Source organism: Melopsittacus undulatus, chromosome 5 (assembly GCF_012275295.1).
Source record: "Melopsittacus undulatus isolate bMelUnd1 chromosome 5, bMelUnd1.mat.Z, whole genome shotgun sequence".
Lineage (NCBI taxonomy): Eukaryota > Metazoa > Chordata > Aves > Psittaciformes > Psittaculidae > Melopsittacus > Melopsittacus undulatus.
Genome location: NC_047531.1, coordinates 25777533 through 25793530, shown reverse-complemented (window position 1 = coordinate 25793530; position 15998 = coordinate 25777533).

Genomic DNA, 15998 nt, shown 5'->3' with positions numbered 1-15998 from the left:
TCATCTAAATATAGTTTTAGCAGACTCACTCCTTGCTGACTTTCAGTTCACAAAAGAAAGGTCTCTGGGCCACAGTGGTATGAAATTCCTGTGGGTGACAGCTTTTCTTAGCAAACAGCTGATTCAATAGACCCTTTCTTTCTTTTCACAGCAAGTCAAAGGTCTAGTTTCTCATGAAGAGTTATACTTAATTAAACAAATGTTCAACTCAGATTCAGAGGGTAAAATATCTAGGGTTGATTCTTATGCAAGAATCTTATTTAGTGGGTACTATAGTTCCCAACAGGTGGAAATAACTGCAAGGGAACATATGGGATGAAATGAATTTAATAAAAATAAATGCTCTTCCTGGAGTGTTATTGACTTGTAACAGCATCAGATGATACTTATATTTGCAAGGGTTCAAGAGAGACTGGGAAAATATGCCAGATCTAATTTGGTAGGTTTGTAATTATCAGAATTAGAAGCCTAGGTTTCAATTTTAAATAACTAATTAACAGCAAAGTTGTCAGGAGTTAAGTTTGCTGCCAGATCCACCACTTAACTTGGAGACTTTAACATCTGTTGAGCATATTCCAATCATGTGGTCATCAGAAGGTCATGATTTGTAGACTGTTTGGCTATCAAACACCATCATTCCCCAGACAGGGCTGCAACACATAAGAACTTATACAATATAGATTTATAGTGGCCACTGTAGCTGAAGCATATACAATCCTACTTGCAGGGTTTTACTGCAGGTAACAGAATCTTTTTTATAATGTAACCAAGTCTACAAAGTTTATGAGTTGTGGATACATGGAAAGCTTGATCATATCAGCTGGTACTGCTAACATGATATGAGTTTCATACAAAAGACAGACAGGGACATAAAAAATGAATGCAGCTAAAAGTGAGGAGTGTTATTTCTCATAATTGCTCAAAAATGCAAAAACTTTGTCTATCAAGAACTGGAAAAAAACCTTTTCCTGAACATTGTATGTACCCTACCATTCTAGACCCTTATAGAGATAACTGTGTGCTATATCAGTTGTATTTAGCTTAGGACAAATATTTTTTATGTACGATGTACTCATTCAGCTTTAGCTTCAGTGGTCTATCACTCTCCTGCTCTCACAGTTAAACAATAATGTCTGTTCTTGGGGTAATGTGTTCTTGTCTCAAGTCTAATTTAACTCTATTATAACAGGTTTCCCTTTCTCTGTATTTTAATATGCACAGCATCACAGAAAGAACAATTCTCATTAGTCCTGCAAAAGTGGTAAGCAGTACTTCTTACCCTCAGCCACCATATCCCAACGCGTTATTTCCTAGCTGTTCGTGCATCTTCTTGCAGAGCACTCTTTCAGGAGCAGCAGTACACAGTACCCAGTCATTCTGGAAATTAACTGCACTGCTGAAAATAAGATAAATGAAATTTTGGGCAAACTGTGAAAGCATAGAATTATCATGAAAGAATGGTTCTGATTCTTCCAGGTGGGAGATCCTGGCCAATGTTTTTTCTATCTGGATCTTCCTGTTTATACTACAACTGAATAAATTAGTTTGTTTCTGTGAAAGACTACTGAGTATTCATACTAAAATCTGTTCCACAGATAGACTGATGCTAGCTACAGATCTGTAAAGCATGATGAGTATTGCTGTCTCTCTTCACAGTTAGGTACTGCAGTTTGGTACGGCAGCTGTTCATCAGGAGACAAAGAGTGTAGTTAACTAGAGCAAAATGATGGTTTTCCCATGGGAATTCAAGACATCTGAGACATATTAATGCAGAATTTACTTACTGACCAAATCTGGGTTGCATATTGTCAAAATCCTCATTGTCTGAGAGTCTGCTTAAGAGCCTGCATGCTTCTGAACACATGAAATAAGAGTCGGCACAGTCTGTACAGTCCTCCTAGCTTTCCATTCAAAAATGACTCTGTACCTCCACTTTTGTGGAGGTACTTTCTGGGAGTGTTTTAAGAGGAAGAACAGTACAAGAGAGGTGCAGCAGTAAAGGGAAAATAGGGCAAAATATGTAACTCCTGCTATGTAAGTGCTTTAATGTTTGTTAAATCATCTTTCTCTGTCATGGCCATGTAGCTTGACTTAGGAATTGCATTAAATATAGGGAATGTCACTGCAGTAACATACTAGAGTAGTGTCACTTGTGGCCAAGAAACAATCCTGTAAAATACTAAATAAGTGCCAGTTTAAAAGAAATGGTGATTGGAAATGAAAATAAAATGGATACCATAAACATCAAGCTGAAGAACTTTTTAAAGTACTGTTTTATACAGAAGAAACCTGAGAGAAAGCCATGGGTCAAAATCAATCAGTTTTAAAAAGATTACTACTGGCGTATTTGAGGGATTACATAACCACAAGTCATTAAATTCAGGAAATTATTGTGATGTATTTTTGGTGGCTACATGCCACAAATTCTCAACCATTTCAAAGCTGAAATACAAGAGAAACATCATGTTTTATTACTTTCAGTGATCCATACCTTTAAACCATCAATTTGATCATCACAGAGGCAACTGAGAATTGGTTGCAGACGACAAATATAGGTCACCACAGTCTGCTATTGGTTGCAGACGACAAATATAGGTCACCACAATCTGCTATTCAGGCAAATGCCAGAGAACATTTCTGCTTTTGTTGTGCTGCTTGTTATGAAAGTCATACCCCTGATGTAAAGCAAAAATTGCTAGTGCTGGACAATTTGCAGAAGTGTGGTTTTGGCTTCAACCAATACTTCAGATGGTCCATTTTATTTTTCTGAAAAATAAGTAACAGCCAAAATTTCTGTGAAAAGTAAAAAAAATTTAGTAATGCACAACTGTCCAGAGGGAAAATATAATCCTGACCCCAGGCAGTTTAGTGCTTAACTTATGCCTTAAAGCATAAATATCTTCAAGCTTTTAACTTGTTTTATGCAGCAGTGCATAATTTTAACATATTTTTACTTTTAAAATTCATCTATGAATAAAATCATTTTTACATCCTGGTATTTTGTGCCTAGGTACTGGTTAGGAGTTCATACAGGACAGATCACATCTCCTGTTGTAGATTCTATATAGAAGAATACTTTAAAACCTTAGGCATGGTACAAATACACATAGTTGCCTTTAATTTCAGTTTCCCAGGCAGGCTGGAATATAAGGATGTGTAACATTGCCATCTTCTGTGATACTAATTTAGGTTTTGTTTCAAATTCCATACTGTGATCTGGCAGACAGATTGGAGCAGATCATATGCCAAAATACTCTTCAACTGTGTGAAAGAAGCCACTCTTCAACTAAGTCAACATCCACCCATCACAGGAAACACATTGAGCAAGAAAGTCCAAGTCCTAGCTTGAACAAAATTATATTTCTTTTTTATGTTCAAGACAATATTTTTACTTATTTTAAGAGTTCGTTCATTATTTACTTTACTAAAAAGCTTCGTGCTTTAAACTGCTCACTATGGCTCTAAAGAGTCTGTATAAAGGCCATAGGAAAAAGTACCCTGTGACTACCAGGTTAAGGATGAGCCGAACATTTGTACAGCTGTATTGAAGTAGGGAATAAAACACAGGAAACACAAGAAGCCACTCTTCCTCACACTGCACCTAAGGGAAGTCCCTAGACTCTAGAGATACTCTACATGCTGCAGAAAAACATGCATCCCTAGGCTATCTGTAAAGAAGGAGGCAGAGTGACAGCATAGACTTTTGTCCATATTCGACCCACGCAGGGCTCCATAGTGAGGACCTTTGAAGAGGCAATGAACTCACCCTGTCCATCTCCATGCTTCTTCAGCTGATAGAGTTCTGCTCAGACAGCACGTGGAAAGTCTACATGAAGTGAACACCTTACAGTCCTGCAGTAATTTAGAGAAATTATTAGGGAAACAATGAACCTGATTTTCTGGGGTTTCATAGAGACATTTCTGTAAGAAAAGGGTTTGTTTTAGAAACACTATCACTATCACATTCTATTCCCCAACTTAGGGAAGGTGAAAGTGTTAAGTCTCTGTGTTTACCTATTTAAAGGAGAGTGCTTCAGGATGGCTGACACAGAAGATTAAAGACAGACCCAAATTTCTCCTATATATTTCTAATATACTGTGCTGGTTTTGGCTGGGATAGAGTTAATTTTCTTTGTATTAGCTAGTATGGGCTATGTTTTGGATTTGTGCTAGAAACAGTGCTGATAACACAGGGACATTTTTGTTACTGCTGAGTAGAGCCAAGGCCTTTTCTGCTATTCACACCACTTCACCAGCAAGCAGGGTGGAGGTACATGAGGTGATTGGAGAGAACACAGCTGGGACAAATGACCAAAGGCATACTCCATACCATAAGAGATTGTGCTCAGAAATAAAAACTGGGGCAAGAAGAAGGAAGGGGGATTTTGTAATGATGGCATTTTTCTTCCCAAGTAACCACTAGATGTGGTGGAGCCCTGCTGTCCTGGATATGGCTGAACATCTCCTGCCTAGCCATGGAAAGTGGTGCATTAATTCTGTGGTTTGCTTTGCTTGTGCTCACAGCTTTTGGTTTACTTATTACAGTCTTTAGCCAACCCATGAGTTTTCTCACTTTTACTCTTCCAATTCTCTCCCCCACCCCACGAGGGGAGCAGTGATTGAGCAGCTGTATAGTGCTTAATTGCTGTCTGGGCTTAAACCACAACGCATGTCAGGGTCATAACATGAGATGTAGAATAAAGAGAATACAGAGGACAAGCATAAATATATGATTCTTAAAATCTCATTGAAGAAACTCGAGGGAACTTTTTGCAAAATATGTATAAATTGAGCTACCATCTGTATTTGTAAGCCAAAGAGTTCAAAAAGATAAAAATCTGGGGAAGCAAACAGAAATATGAAAATTATTGATTAGTTCCTTCTACTGAACTGATACATAGCTTGTCTGATATTATACATGGATGCATGTGAAAAATTTGCACTAAGCTTATTATATTTAGCTACATACTCAGTGAGTTATTTCTTGAAATTAGGAACGACAAACTTTGCTCCCAATTATTTTGTTTGTGAATTCTTTGAAATGGTCATGATATAAAATGAGTATGATTGGGCAACTCTTGTAACTCAAACCAAAATCAAACAAATAAACAAAACCATTTCATCTTAAAAAAATGATGATCAAATTCTTCCTTAAAGTATGTTGGTGAAGTTACTCAAAAGTTGGACAGTCTGAACTAGAGAAATTCAATTCAAAGTTTCAGCAGATTTCAAATTATTTTCATCAAAGGGATAAAAAGTTTATTTGTGAGTCTAAAGAACCGGTGATAGCAATTATAAGAATATTAATATATGCTTGTTCCACTCCACAGAAAATAATAGCTTCTTTCAAAAACATTACAGTAAAATAGAAAATAGTTAGGTAATTCTGTACACAGTATTCTCACTAAGTAATTTATAAGAGCAACTGAGATGAACTCCTGGATAAATTCAAGCAGATGAAGAGACCTTTGAGACACTGATTAGATAACCCTTATTGAAATCTGTTCAATAAATCTTGCTAAAAGGTCTTTAATTTTTTCTGCAATACCACAAAAAAAAAAAAAAAGAAATATCTTTCTCCTATACAAAACCTATCACTTAAAGAAGCTCTATGATGTTGGGAAAGCATGATCGGACACAAATTCCCATTACCTTTGACTCTTTGCTTCACATATACTTAAATGCAGTAATTTCTAAACATATATGAATATCCGACCCACATGAAAAGCATTTGGTTTGATTTCTATACATATATATATTTAAATGTATGCAAGAAACCACTTGTTATCAATCTTTTGTCTTCTTTGTAGGCAAATAGGCTTGACCTGTGTACATATTTTTAGGTAATTTATGCAAATCATTATCAGTTTACAGCTAATTAACAAACGGTTACTTTAACAGTGACTTTATGCTTCCAAGGCATTGTAATGACGATATTAAGACACTTTTTCTGTATTATTTTCATATAACAACTTAATTGTCACATAACAGCATTTTGAGTTAACCATGAAGCTGGGTCATCTGACTGAAAGCCAAGGTGTAAAGAGTAAAACAATGGTAAAAAGCCATGTGATAATAAAGTAAATGTAACATGGCAGGATATATATGTCTTAGAGGACAGGCTTCGGTAACTGAGAAAACCTCAATATCCTTTTTTAACAATGGAGAGCTGGTCAATTTAGTTACTGAGCCCAAGACATGACCTACCTCAACCCAAAGCAGAATCCCACGAGGCTCTTTCATGTCTTTCTAGCAAATGAACAATTTATAAATTAAAATATTATTAGACTGCCAGAGTCTTATATCGCAGGGCAATTATAAAAATAATAATAAAAAAAGAAACACCCCAAAACCAAGCCAAACAAAAAAACCAAACCACAAATAAATTGACCATGCATCATTATGCTACACAATTTACAAATCTGTAAACTCTCAATTTTAGCTCTTGAAAGGAATGTCTTAAGAAAGTTCAGTGCCACTGGATTATTTTAAGACCTAGTTTCCTTGCTTAATTTCTTCCAATATTTTATAAAATCTGCACTATATTGCAAAAAATAAAAAAGAGAAGGGCATGTCGCTGATGTTGTACAGTACAATTATTACAATTTCCGTGAATTTTCAATCAGTCAAGGAATACAGTGATTAACTTACAGGTTGTCAACATTTAATTAGAGAAAGCACTGTTCTGGGTTTGAATTTGGTAGTATTTTTCTTTTATAGCTTCTTCACTATGTAAAATTTGTTGGCATATAAAAACTGCAATTTTAGTTTACTAATTGGTTGCCAGATATTTTCAAAGCTAAATAATCTCTCTTATCCCCGTGTGGAACACTGCAAAGAAATAATGCACAATGCAGAAACAGGATACCCACATGCACGTATACTTTCATTCTATCCTACGTTAATGTATGCATCTTTTTAACATATCTCTGGACCAAATGCAAATCAAAATCTGTAACCTTCATGATTTTGTTGTCAGCTAGCCAAATGAATTTGCACATTGCAGAATATGTAGATTTTTCTGTGTAGACTTGCACATAGATTAATTCAATTTTATTAAAGTATTGCTTCATCAATCAGTAATGCCCCAGAGGCCAGTTATGACTGTTACAGAAATCCATCTTTAGAGCAGAGTAATGTTTCATCATTATATTTGTGTCATGATTACTCTGACAGGTTAATTTCAAAGATAAGTTATTGAGCATTCAGGCATATTTGTCAAACAGACAAATGAAAACATTCTGTATATTAATTTTCTGAAACAAGAAGGCATAACTACTGAAGAGCTGGAAAGGACTGAAGTTGAAAACATTTGCTGCATTCTGTGCCAGAAATTTCTTAGTATTCAGTCATGGAGAGAAATAAAAATCAAAAGTGAGCCTTTGCTGAAACAAGAAACCAAAGTTCTGTGGAATTCCAGAGGTTCAGATTATACTTGTGTAGATCTCGTTGAGTTACAGAAAAATCATTAAAAACTGAACACAGCTTCTTTTTGCTTTTGAAGCATTCAGAAATAGATTTTCCTTTCACACTTGTCATACAGATAGGATAGTCTTCAAACTTTGAAAGATTTCATGTGTAGGAATCCTTTTGCTAAATATAAAATCCGACATAGCATTCCACTGTGTTCTCGACAGGTACATTTAAACACAGTGATTCTATGAACTAAACATCAGGATCGTATGAAATAACTATCCTTTTTTGTCTAAACACACTCAGTTCTTCATCTTTATAAGGCCTGAGAGCAAACTAGCGCACATGTTAGTTCTTTTGTTCTTTAATTTGAAACTTTAAATAAATGTCTATTCATTAGAGAAATTTATTTTTCATGAAAGCATGAGGTAGAGAAGAAAAACAAAAATATTTAAAATGTTTCCATAAATACGTTAGCAACAAAAGGAGGGCTAAGAACAATCTCTATCCCTTATTGGCTGTAAGGGGCAAGAGTGACAAAAGATGGGGAAAGGCTGAAGCACTTAATACCTTCTTTGCCTCAGTCTTTAACAGAAAGACCAGTTTTTCTGTGCATACCAAGCCCCCTGAGTTGGAAGACAGGGATGGGGAGCAGAATAATGCCCCCATAATCCAAGAAAAATAGTGACCTGCTACACCACTTAGCCTATGGCACTGGATGGGATCCACCCAAGAGTACCAAGCGGGCTGGCAGAACTGCTCACTGAACCAATTTTCATTATTTTTCAGCAACCCTGGTTAACCATGGAGGTCCCAGTCCACTGGAGGTTAGCAAATGTGGCACCCATCTACAAGAAAGTCTGGAAGAGGAACTACAGGCCCCAGTCTGATCTCAGTGCTGGGGAAGGTTAGGTAGAAGGTCGTCTTGAGTGCCTTCACACAGCATATATAGGACCACCATCAAGCCCACTCAGCATGGGTTTATGAAAGCAGCTCCTGTTTGACTAACCTGATCGCCTATGGTGAGGTAACCAACTTAGTGGATGAGGAAAAGCCTGCAGATGTGTCTACCCAGACTTTACTAAAACCTTTGACACCATTTTCCACAGCATTCTCCTGGAGAAACTGTCTGGTCATGGCTTGGACAGGAGTGCTGTTTGCTGGATGGCCAAACCCAAAGAGTGTTGGTAAATGGACTTATATCCAGCTGATGGCCAGTCACAAGTCACGTTCCTCAGGGGTTAATAATGGGGTCAGTTCTGTCTGATAGCTGTATCAATGATCTGGATGAGGGAATCGAGTGCATCCTCAATAAGTCTGTAGATTACACCAAGCTGGGTAGGAGTGTGGATCTCCTGGAGGGTAGGAAGGCTCTACAGATGGATCTGGACAGGCTTGATCAATGGGCTGAGGCCAGCTGTATGACGTTCAACAGGGCTCAGAGCCAGGTTCTGCACCTAGATCACAACAGCCACATGAAATGCAACAGGCTTGCAGAAGAGTGGCTGGAAATCTTCCCAGCAGAAAAGAACCTGGGAGTGTTGGTCAACAGCCAGATGAAGGTGACCTGATAGTAGAATGTGGCTAATAGGATCCTGGCTTGTAGCAGAAATAGTATGGTCAGCAGGACTAGGAGAGAGATTGTTCCCCATTACTCAGCACGGTTGAGGCAGTATCTTGAATACTGTGCTCAGTTTGGGCCCCAAGAAAGACACTGAGGTGCTGGAGAGCACCCAAAGGGAAAGGCAGCTGGTGAAGGGTCTAGAGAACAAGACCTGTGAGGAGCAGCTGAGAAAACTGGAGGAAAGGAGGCGCAGGGGAGACCTTATCACTCTCTACAACTACCTAAAAGGAGGCTGTAGCAAGGTGGGGTAAGTCTCTTCTCTCAGGTAGAAAGTAACGGGACAAGAGGAAACAGACTTAAGTTGCGCTAGGGGAGGTTTAGATTTTGTGTTAGGAGAAAGTTCTTTACCAAAAGGTTTGTCAAGCATAGAAACAGGCTTCCCAAAGAAGTAGTTGAGTCACTGTCCCTGGGGATGTTTAAAAGATATTTAGCTGTGACATTTAACAACATCATTTAGTGGTGGGTTTGGCAATGCTGAATTAATGTTTGGGCTTGATCTTAAAGGCCTTTTCCAACCTGAATGGTTCTGTGATTCTATTCTATGATTACTTGGTTTCAAATAATTAAGCAAATAACATCTGAATGCCTCAGCTCCAAGCCTCTTATCAAGGTATATTTTCCATGGTGTAACTCTTCCCCATAAATAGTATATTTGTACGTTTAAAAATTACTACATAGCCTGTAACTCATGAGACCTCAGATTTCATAAGATTTAGCACTAAATGGATCTTCTTTTTTTCTGAAACTGTGTCAACAAACATCTCTTTTGACAGGATTTTGGAAATGCTTGTGCATGATTACATGTACCAAACTGAAGATTGTTCCTTGGTTGGATACTTGGTTGGATGCTTGATTTGAGTCACTTGTTTTCAACTAATTAAAACAGGACTATCTATTCAGGGTACCAGGACAGCAAGATCTGTTGGTTTCTACTCCTGCATGGATTGACATTTCACCTGTCCATGGCTCATGCACAGGGAGGGTCTGAGAGTTATGCTGTGAACTACAAATGAATTTCCAAAACTTCGGGGTTTTTTTACCAAGATTTTTCACATATAATAATAATTCCATAAGCATTTTTAAATGTCCATTTTAAAACAAATCAAGCATGATATAATGTTGCCTTGTGTCCTGTACCATCAATGTTGTGATGGAGACAGGAAAACATTTCTCAGTGTCATGTCTTCCTTCATAAAAAAGACATGGGAAACAAATGCTCTACTTGCAAAATAAGGTCTGAAACAGTCCACTATGTTGATGCAGAATGTATTTTATGCTCTGTGACCATCACTCACCTTGTGTATGTGCTGTAATCAGCAAAAAGTTTAACTATGGATTTTGTTCCTGCTTGGAAGAGCAGGAAAGTGGCTCCCACAGCACATTACTGCAACATGCCCTGAAAAGCCTTACAGTAGGAAGCAGGCAATTTTATTCAGAAAGCGGTGTATCTATTTCTTCATTCTTTATCATTAGTTATGTCTATAACAGGAGCTCAGGTAATGCATTGGGTCCTCTAATCCCTAGTGTTATACGTATAATGAGAAAACAGTCTTGCCCTGTAACAGGAAGGTCAGGATTTAGCATTAAAACTGTTCATATAATTCTACCCTAATTCCATGCCTAACGAGAGTCAACTGCTTTTTGTGTTTGCTGCACAATTGCAGAAAGAAAGATGGATTTGCTTTAGCAAAGAATTAGTAATTGGAAGATGAGTGCTTCTTTTTCATGTGATGTGGTGCAGTTCTTTCTTATTTGGATCAACATTCAATTTAAAATAGATTTTTCTGTAGCTTTTGCAGGTCAGTGAGCAAAAGCTGTCCTCCTTGAAATACAGGAGTGGATTTTCCATTTTCTGTCATGTATATAGATCTTCAGGCTGAAAAAAATTACTTCGGCAGCACAGAAAAAACTAACATTTGAGGCAATTTTTGACATGATAGAGAAAAGTGATTTGGGCTAATTTGAAGAAAACTCAGAAAACTCATTAGACTCGTCAGTCTCCCCTCTGTGCTTGCCAAAATCTTGGAGTAGATTCTACTGGAAAGCATGCTAAGGCACATGAAATACAAGGTGCTTGATGACAGCCAGCATGACTTTGCTAAGGGGAAATCTTGCCTGACCAATTTGGTGGCCTTCTGTGATGGGGCTACGGAACTGATGAACAGGGGTGGACCAGTTGATGTAATATACCTGGACTTGTGCAAAGTGTTTGACACTGTCCCACACAACATCCTTGTCTCTAAATTGGAGAGACATCAGTTTGATAGATGGACCACTCGGTGGATAAAGAACTGTCTGGATGGCTGCACGCAAAGAGTTGTGGTCGATAGCTCAATGTCCAGCTGGAGATCAGTAACGAGTGGTGTCCCTCAGGAATCAGTGTTGGGACCAGTCTTGTTCAATATCTTTGTCATTGACACAGACAGTGGGATTGAGTGCACCCTCAGCAAGTATGTCGATGACACCAAGCTGTGTGGTTCGGTTGATGCACTGGAGGAGAGAAATGCCATCCAGAGGGACCTTGACATGCTTGTAAGGCAGGCTGATGCCAACCTCATGAAGTTTAACCATGACAATTGCAAGGTCCTACACCCGGGTTGGAGCATTTCCAGGCATACCTAGAAGGTGGGCAGAGAAGAGCAGCCCTGTGGAGAAGGACTTGAGGGTGTTGGTTGATGAGAAAATGAACACGAGCAGCCTTCAGTGTGTACTTGCAGCCCAGAAAATCAACCATATCCTGGGCTGCATCAAAACGAGAGTGACCAACAGGTTGAAGGAGGTGATCCTGCCCCTCTGCTCTTGTGAGACCTCACTTGGAGTATTGTGTGCAGTTCTAGTGTCCTCAACATAAAAAGGACATGAAACTGTTGGAGCAAGTCCAGAGGAGGGCCATGAGGATGATGAGGGAACTGGAGCACCTGCTATATGAAGACAGGCTGAGAAAGTTGAGGCTGTTGAGCCTGGAGAAGAGAATGCTGTGTGGAGATCTCATAGCAGCCTTCCAGTATCTGAAAGGGGCCTACAGGGATGCAGGGGATGGACTCTTCATTAGGGACTGTAGCAATAGGACAAGGGGTAATGGCTTAAAACTTAAATGGGTGAAGTTTAGATTAGATATAAGGAGGAAATTCTTTACTGTAAGGGTGGTGAGGCACTGGAAAGCATTGCCCAGGGAGGTTGTGAATGTTCCATCCCTGGCGGTGCTGAAGGCCATGATAGACAGAGCCTTGGGTGATATGGTTTAGTGTGAGGTGTTCCTGCCCATTGCAGGGATTTGGAACCAGATGATATTAATATCCTTTCCAACCCTAACTATTCTATGATTCTATGAAAATGTCAGAATGATATTAATGTGATTAATCTGGAGTTGTATGGCAATTATTTTTGAGTACGATATAGCTACATAAAATTTTCTGAATATTGTAAAGGGATTGATCTGTATAGTGCAATGATTAATGACATCTTGTACAGAATTAATTCAGTGAAAGTCTGCTCACATGCAGGAAGATAAGTGAACAGTAGCCTAGATAAAAACCTTTTTTCAAGCAGAATCACTGATTTTAGTGTTGTGTCTTATTCCAAGTTAGCTGTAAAGTTCTGATCAGGCTGAGAAAACAGCCAGGATTGAGGCCAGCAACGGCATATTATTTGAGTAAGGAGAATGAAGGTGATGTCATTTGTCAGGCAGTGGGGGATCTGTAGAAAGTCAGACATGCTTCTGTGAGCTTATGAATATCATAAATCTTATAAAAAATCAAATCTGGGCTGCTGCACAGCAGCAACAGTGAAAATCGGAGATTACAGGGCAATATACATGTACGAGGCATGATTTGTTTGCTCTTCCTCTCAGTGCCTCTAAACACACATATTTGAATAGAACAGTGGGTTATGATATGAATAATCTTGTCTGCATTCTCCATATGGTATTGGCTCTAGGATCTGACAGGACACTCCATCCACAAATGCAAAGAATGAACTGTACCAAGATGTGGATCTTCCTCGACATTTCTTCCGCCTCTCAAATCATTTGCTCACTCTTTCAGAAATACAACAGTGTTCTGGCTATGCTACGGACCTCATCCTGATTGGTGTCCCTGCCCATGGTAGGCGGGTTGGAACTAGATGATCTTAAGGTCCTTTCCAACCCTAACTATTCTATGATTCTACGATTCACTTCCTTTTGTTCTCTTCATGGTGGAATAAGGCAGCTCTGATTCAGTTTTGCAGAGCAAAAGAAGCACATTCAGCCAGTAGCTGCTTCACAAACAGCCTGAAACCCTCATGTGCACCAGGGTGTTTCTCATCGTAAGTGCTGTTTTCGAGTAAGAATGAGATTTAAAGGCTATTGTATTCATATAGTCATTAAGTCATGAACAGTACATACCTGAATTTGTCCTTCCTCCTGAGGAAAATGCACTTGATCCATCTTCTGACTGAGAATGGGAGAATCATGCAAGTCCATTCTAGGAGAGATGAAATCTTAGTGAAGATATGTATGTATTAACAAGGTCAAAGAGGGGGGAAATCCACTCAAGTAGAAGCCTCAGAGGAACAATAGCTTATCACCAATGTCATCTCTCCAAGATTCAACACTTTGATTAAAAGAATCATGTTCTAATTTCAGTGCAATTAGCACATCTAAATGACTACTCATTTTTCCAAATTATTGTGAGTTCACTTTTTATGCAACATAGCATTTAATATTAATCTTGATTTATTATGTGTAAAGTAGCCAGTAATGCATGTCATATAGATGTCTTCTCTGTGCTTCATTTAAGCAACTGCAGTGTGTGGAATAGCTCATTATTTGAGGTAAACAGAAAGTCACATTGATTTACACCAGATTAGAATATGGCTTGGTGACCATAAATCAGAGTTATATATTTAAGTCTAAGAAAATCAGAGGAGGGTTTAAGGTACTTAAAAACCCTACTAGCTTCAGTGTCAGCCAAACAGAAGGTCCAGTATTTCAGTAAATGTGAAATTCACCACAGAGAGGGATGCATGACTATTATTAATCCATAATGACATTTTGTCTTCAATAGCAGTGATTTCCAAAAAGGATTTAAGGGCTACTGTAGCTAAATGCCTGAGTATGAACTTTTAGCAAAATACTGCAGAGAAAGGTCCTAATGCAACCTTTATATATACATAATAGATAATAACAAGAAGCAAAAAAGCAATTTTGCCTCTCTATGTAGCACTGACAAAATTCCTGCAGAAATACTCTTCTCCATTTTAGCTCCCTCACAACAACCAAGATACAGTAATGTTGAATGTAATTTGAACAAGAGGTACAAAATGATAAAGCACTGGACATAAACCTTATGATGTAAAATAGTTTTTACTGATGTAAGAATTATGTCGTACCATTACCCCACCAAAACTGGTATGTATGTGCAACAAGGAAGAACTTGTTGGGGATATGGTAAAGAGTGGCAGTCTTGGGTGGAGCAATCATGAAATAATGGAGTTCAAGATCCTAAAGGAATGGAACCATGAGAGCAGCACCTCACAGATCCCGGACTTGAGGCAAATTATGTCTGTACCTGTGAGAACGGAGGATCTCAAACACAGCAGAAAATCACAGGGACTCAATGAGAACAGTTTGTTTCCAAACATAAGATGAGCCATCCAGCCATGTGGTGGAGCTGAATGCTTGAACATGTGACAATTTTAGCCCTGATTTATCCAGGGCAAAATGCAAAACTGTTTTTTCTTGTGTTCCTTGTTGACAATTTGTTGACAGATTTTTAATCTTATTTCTCAGATTCAGTAGTTGCATAGGAATAAAATACTCCTTCATCCAAAATAAAGTGTTTGATTATAAAGAAAAAAAAAACATTTTCATTGTTTATTTTCTTAGCAATCATAAAGTATATTAAAATAAGATGCACTGCTAAATAACTTTTTAAACTTTAGAAGGTATATAAAATTATCTTGAAATATGTTTATTCAGAAAATTAGGTAATATTTTCATTAAGTTTATTGTCTTAATATTCAGAGAACTTATTTTCTACTTTCTCTTTTTTTTTGTTAATTGAAGACACCAAGTCCTTGGCACAATCAGAAGCACACTCCTTCTTCCAGCCTTGAACTTAATGTGAAGTTTTGAAAACATGCATATTTTAAAAATTTCTATTTCTTCATATGTGAATTTTCCAGGTTTCTCACTAGGGAAACATTATTTTAGTAAAAAAGAGTATTAAAACAAATTAAGCAAAATTAGTGGTAATTCCCCTTTCCTAATCAAAGTGGTTGTCAGTTTTCAAAACCATATTAGTGTCAAGTAGATTACAATGACTAGAAAACAAGCACAAGAGTTTTGTGTTCAGAGAAGCCATGCTGAAAAACAACACTAGCAAGAAGAAAAACACATTGTTCCTATATTTCACGAAAATTATACTAACAATTGAAATTAGTATTTTTCCGAAGAGATAAGGATCTTATCACAGACACCTTCAAATATTTTCACAAAGTTACTTGTGTTTCTTTCAGAACTGAGAATAAGAACCCATGATCATAACCCAGTCAGGGAATTATTATGATACTATTATTTTAGTGCTATTATTCAGGCAGATTACCAAAGACAGCTAGATATGAACTGCTAATTGGAGGTGCAAATCTTTGTCCAAAAACCTGTCTATGCAGCTGGAATGCCAGTGTGCTGACCACAGTTAGTCAGATGAATCCAGTCCTTGAGTTTGGACTTTTTTTACCAGCAGTTGTGCATTTTTAAAATATATTAGGAATTGTTTATTCTTAAATAGTTTATTCTTCTGATGATAAGCTATCACTATGAAACATTTGAAATGAGTTTTAATTGACAGAAACAAAACTGAAAACCAACTAATCTTTTTGTTTGACCTCAGTATAATGCTTAAGCAATGAGAAATGACAGGGTGTGAGTAATGAAGCTATAATTCACACCTTGTGCATGACGAGGTACAACACTGGAGTC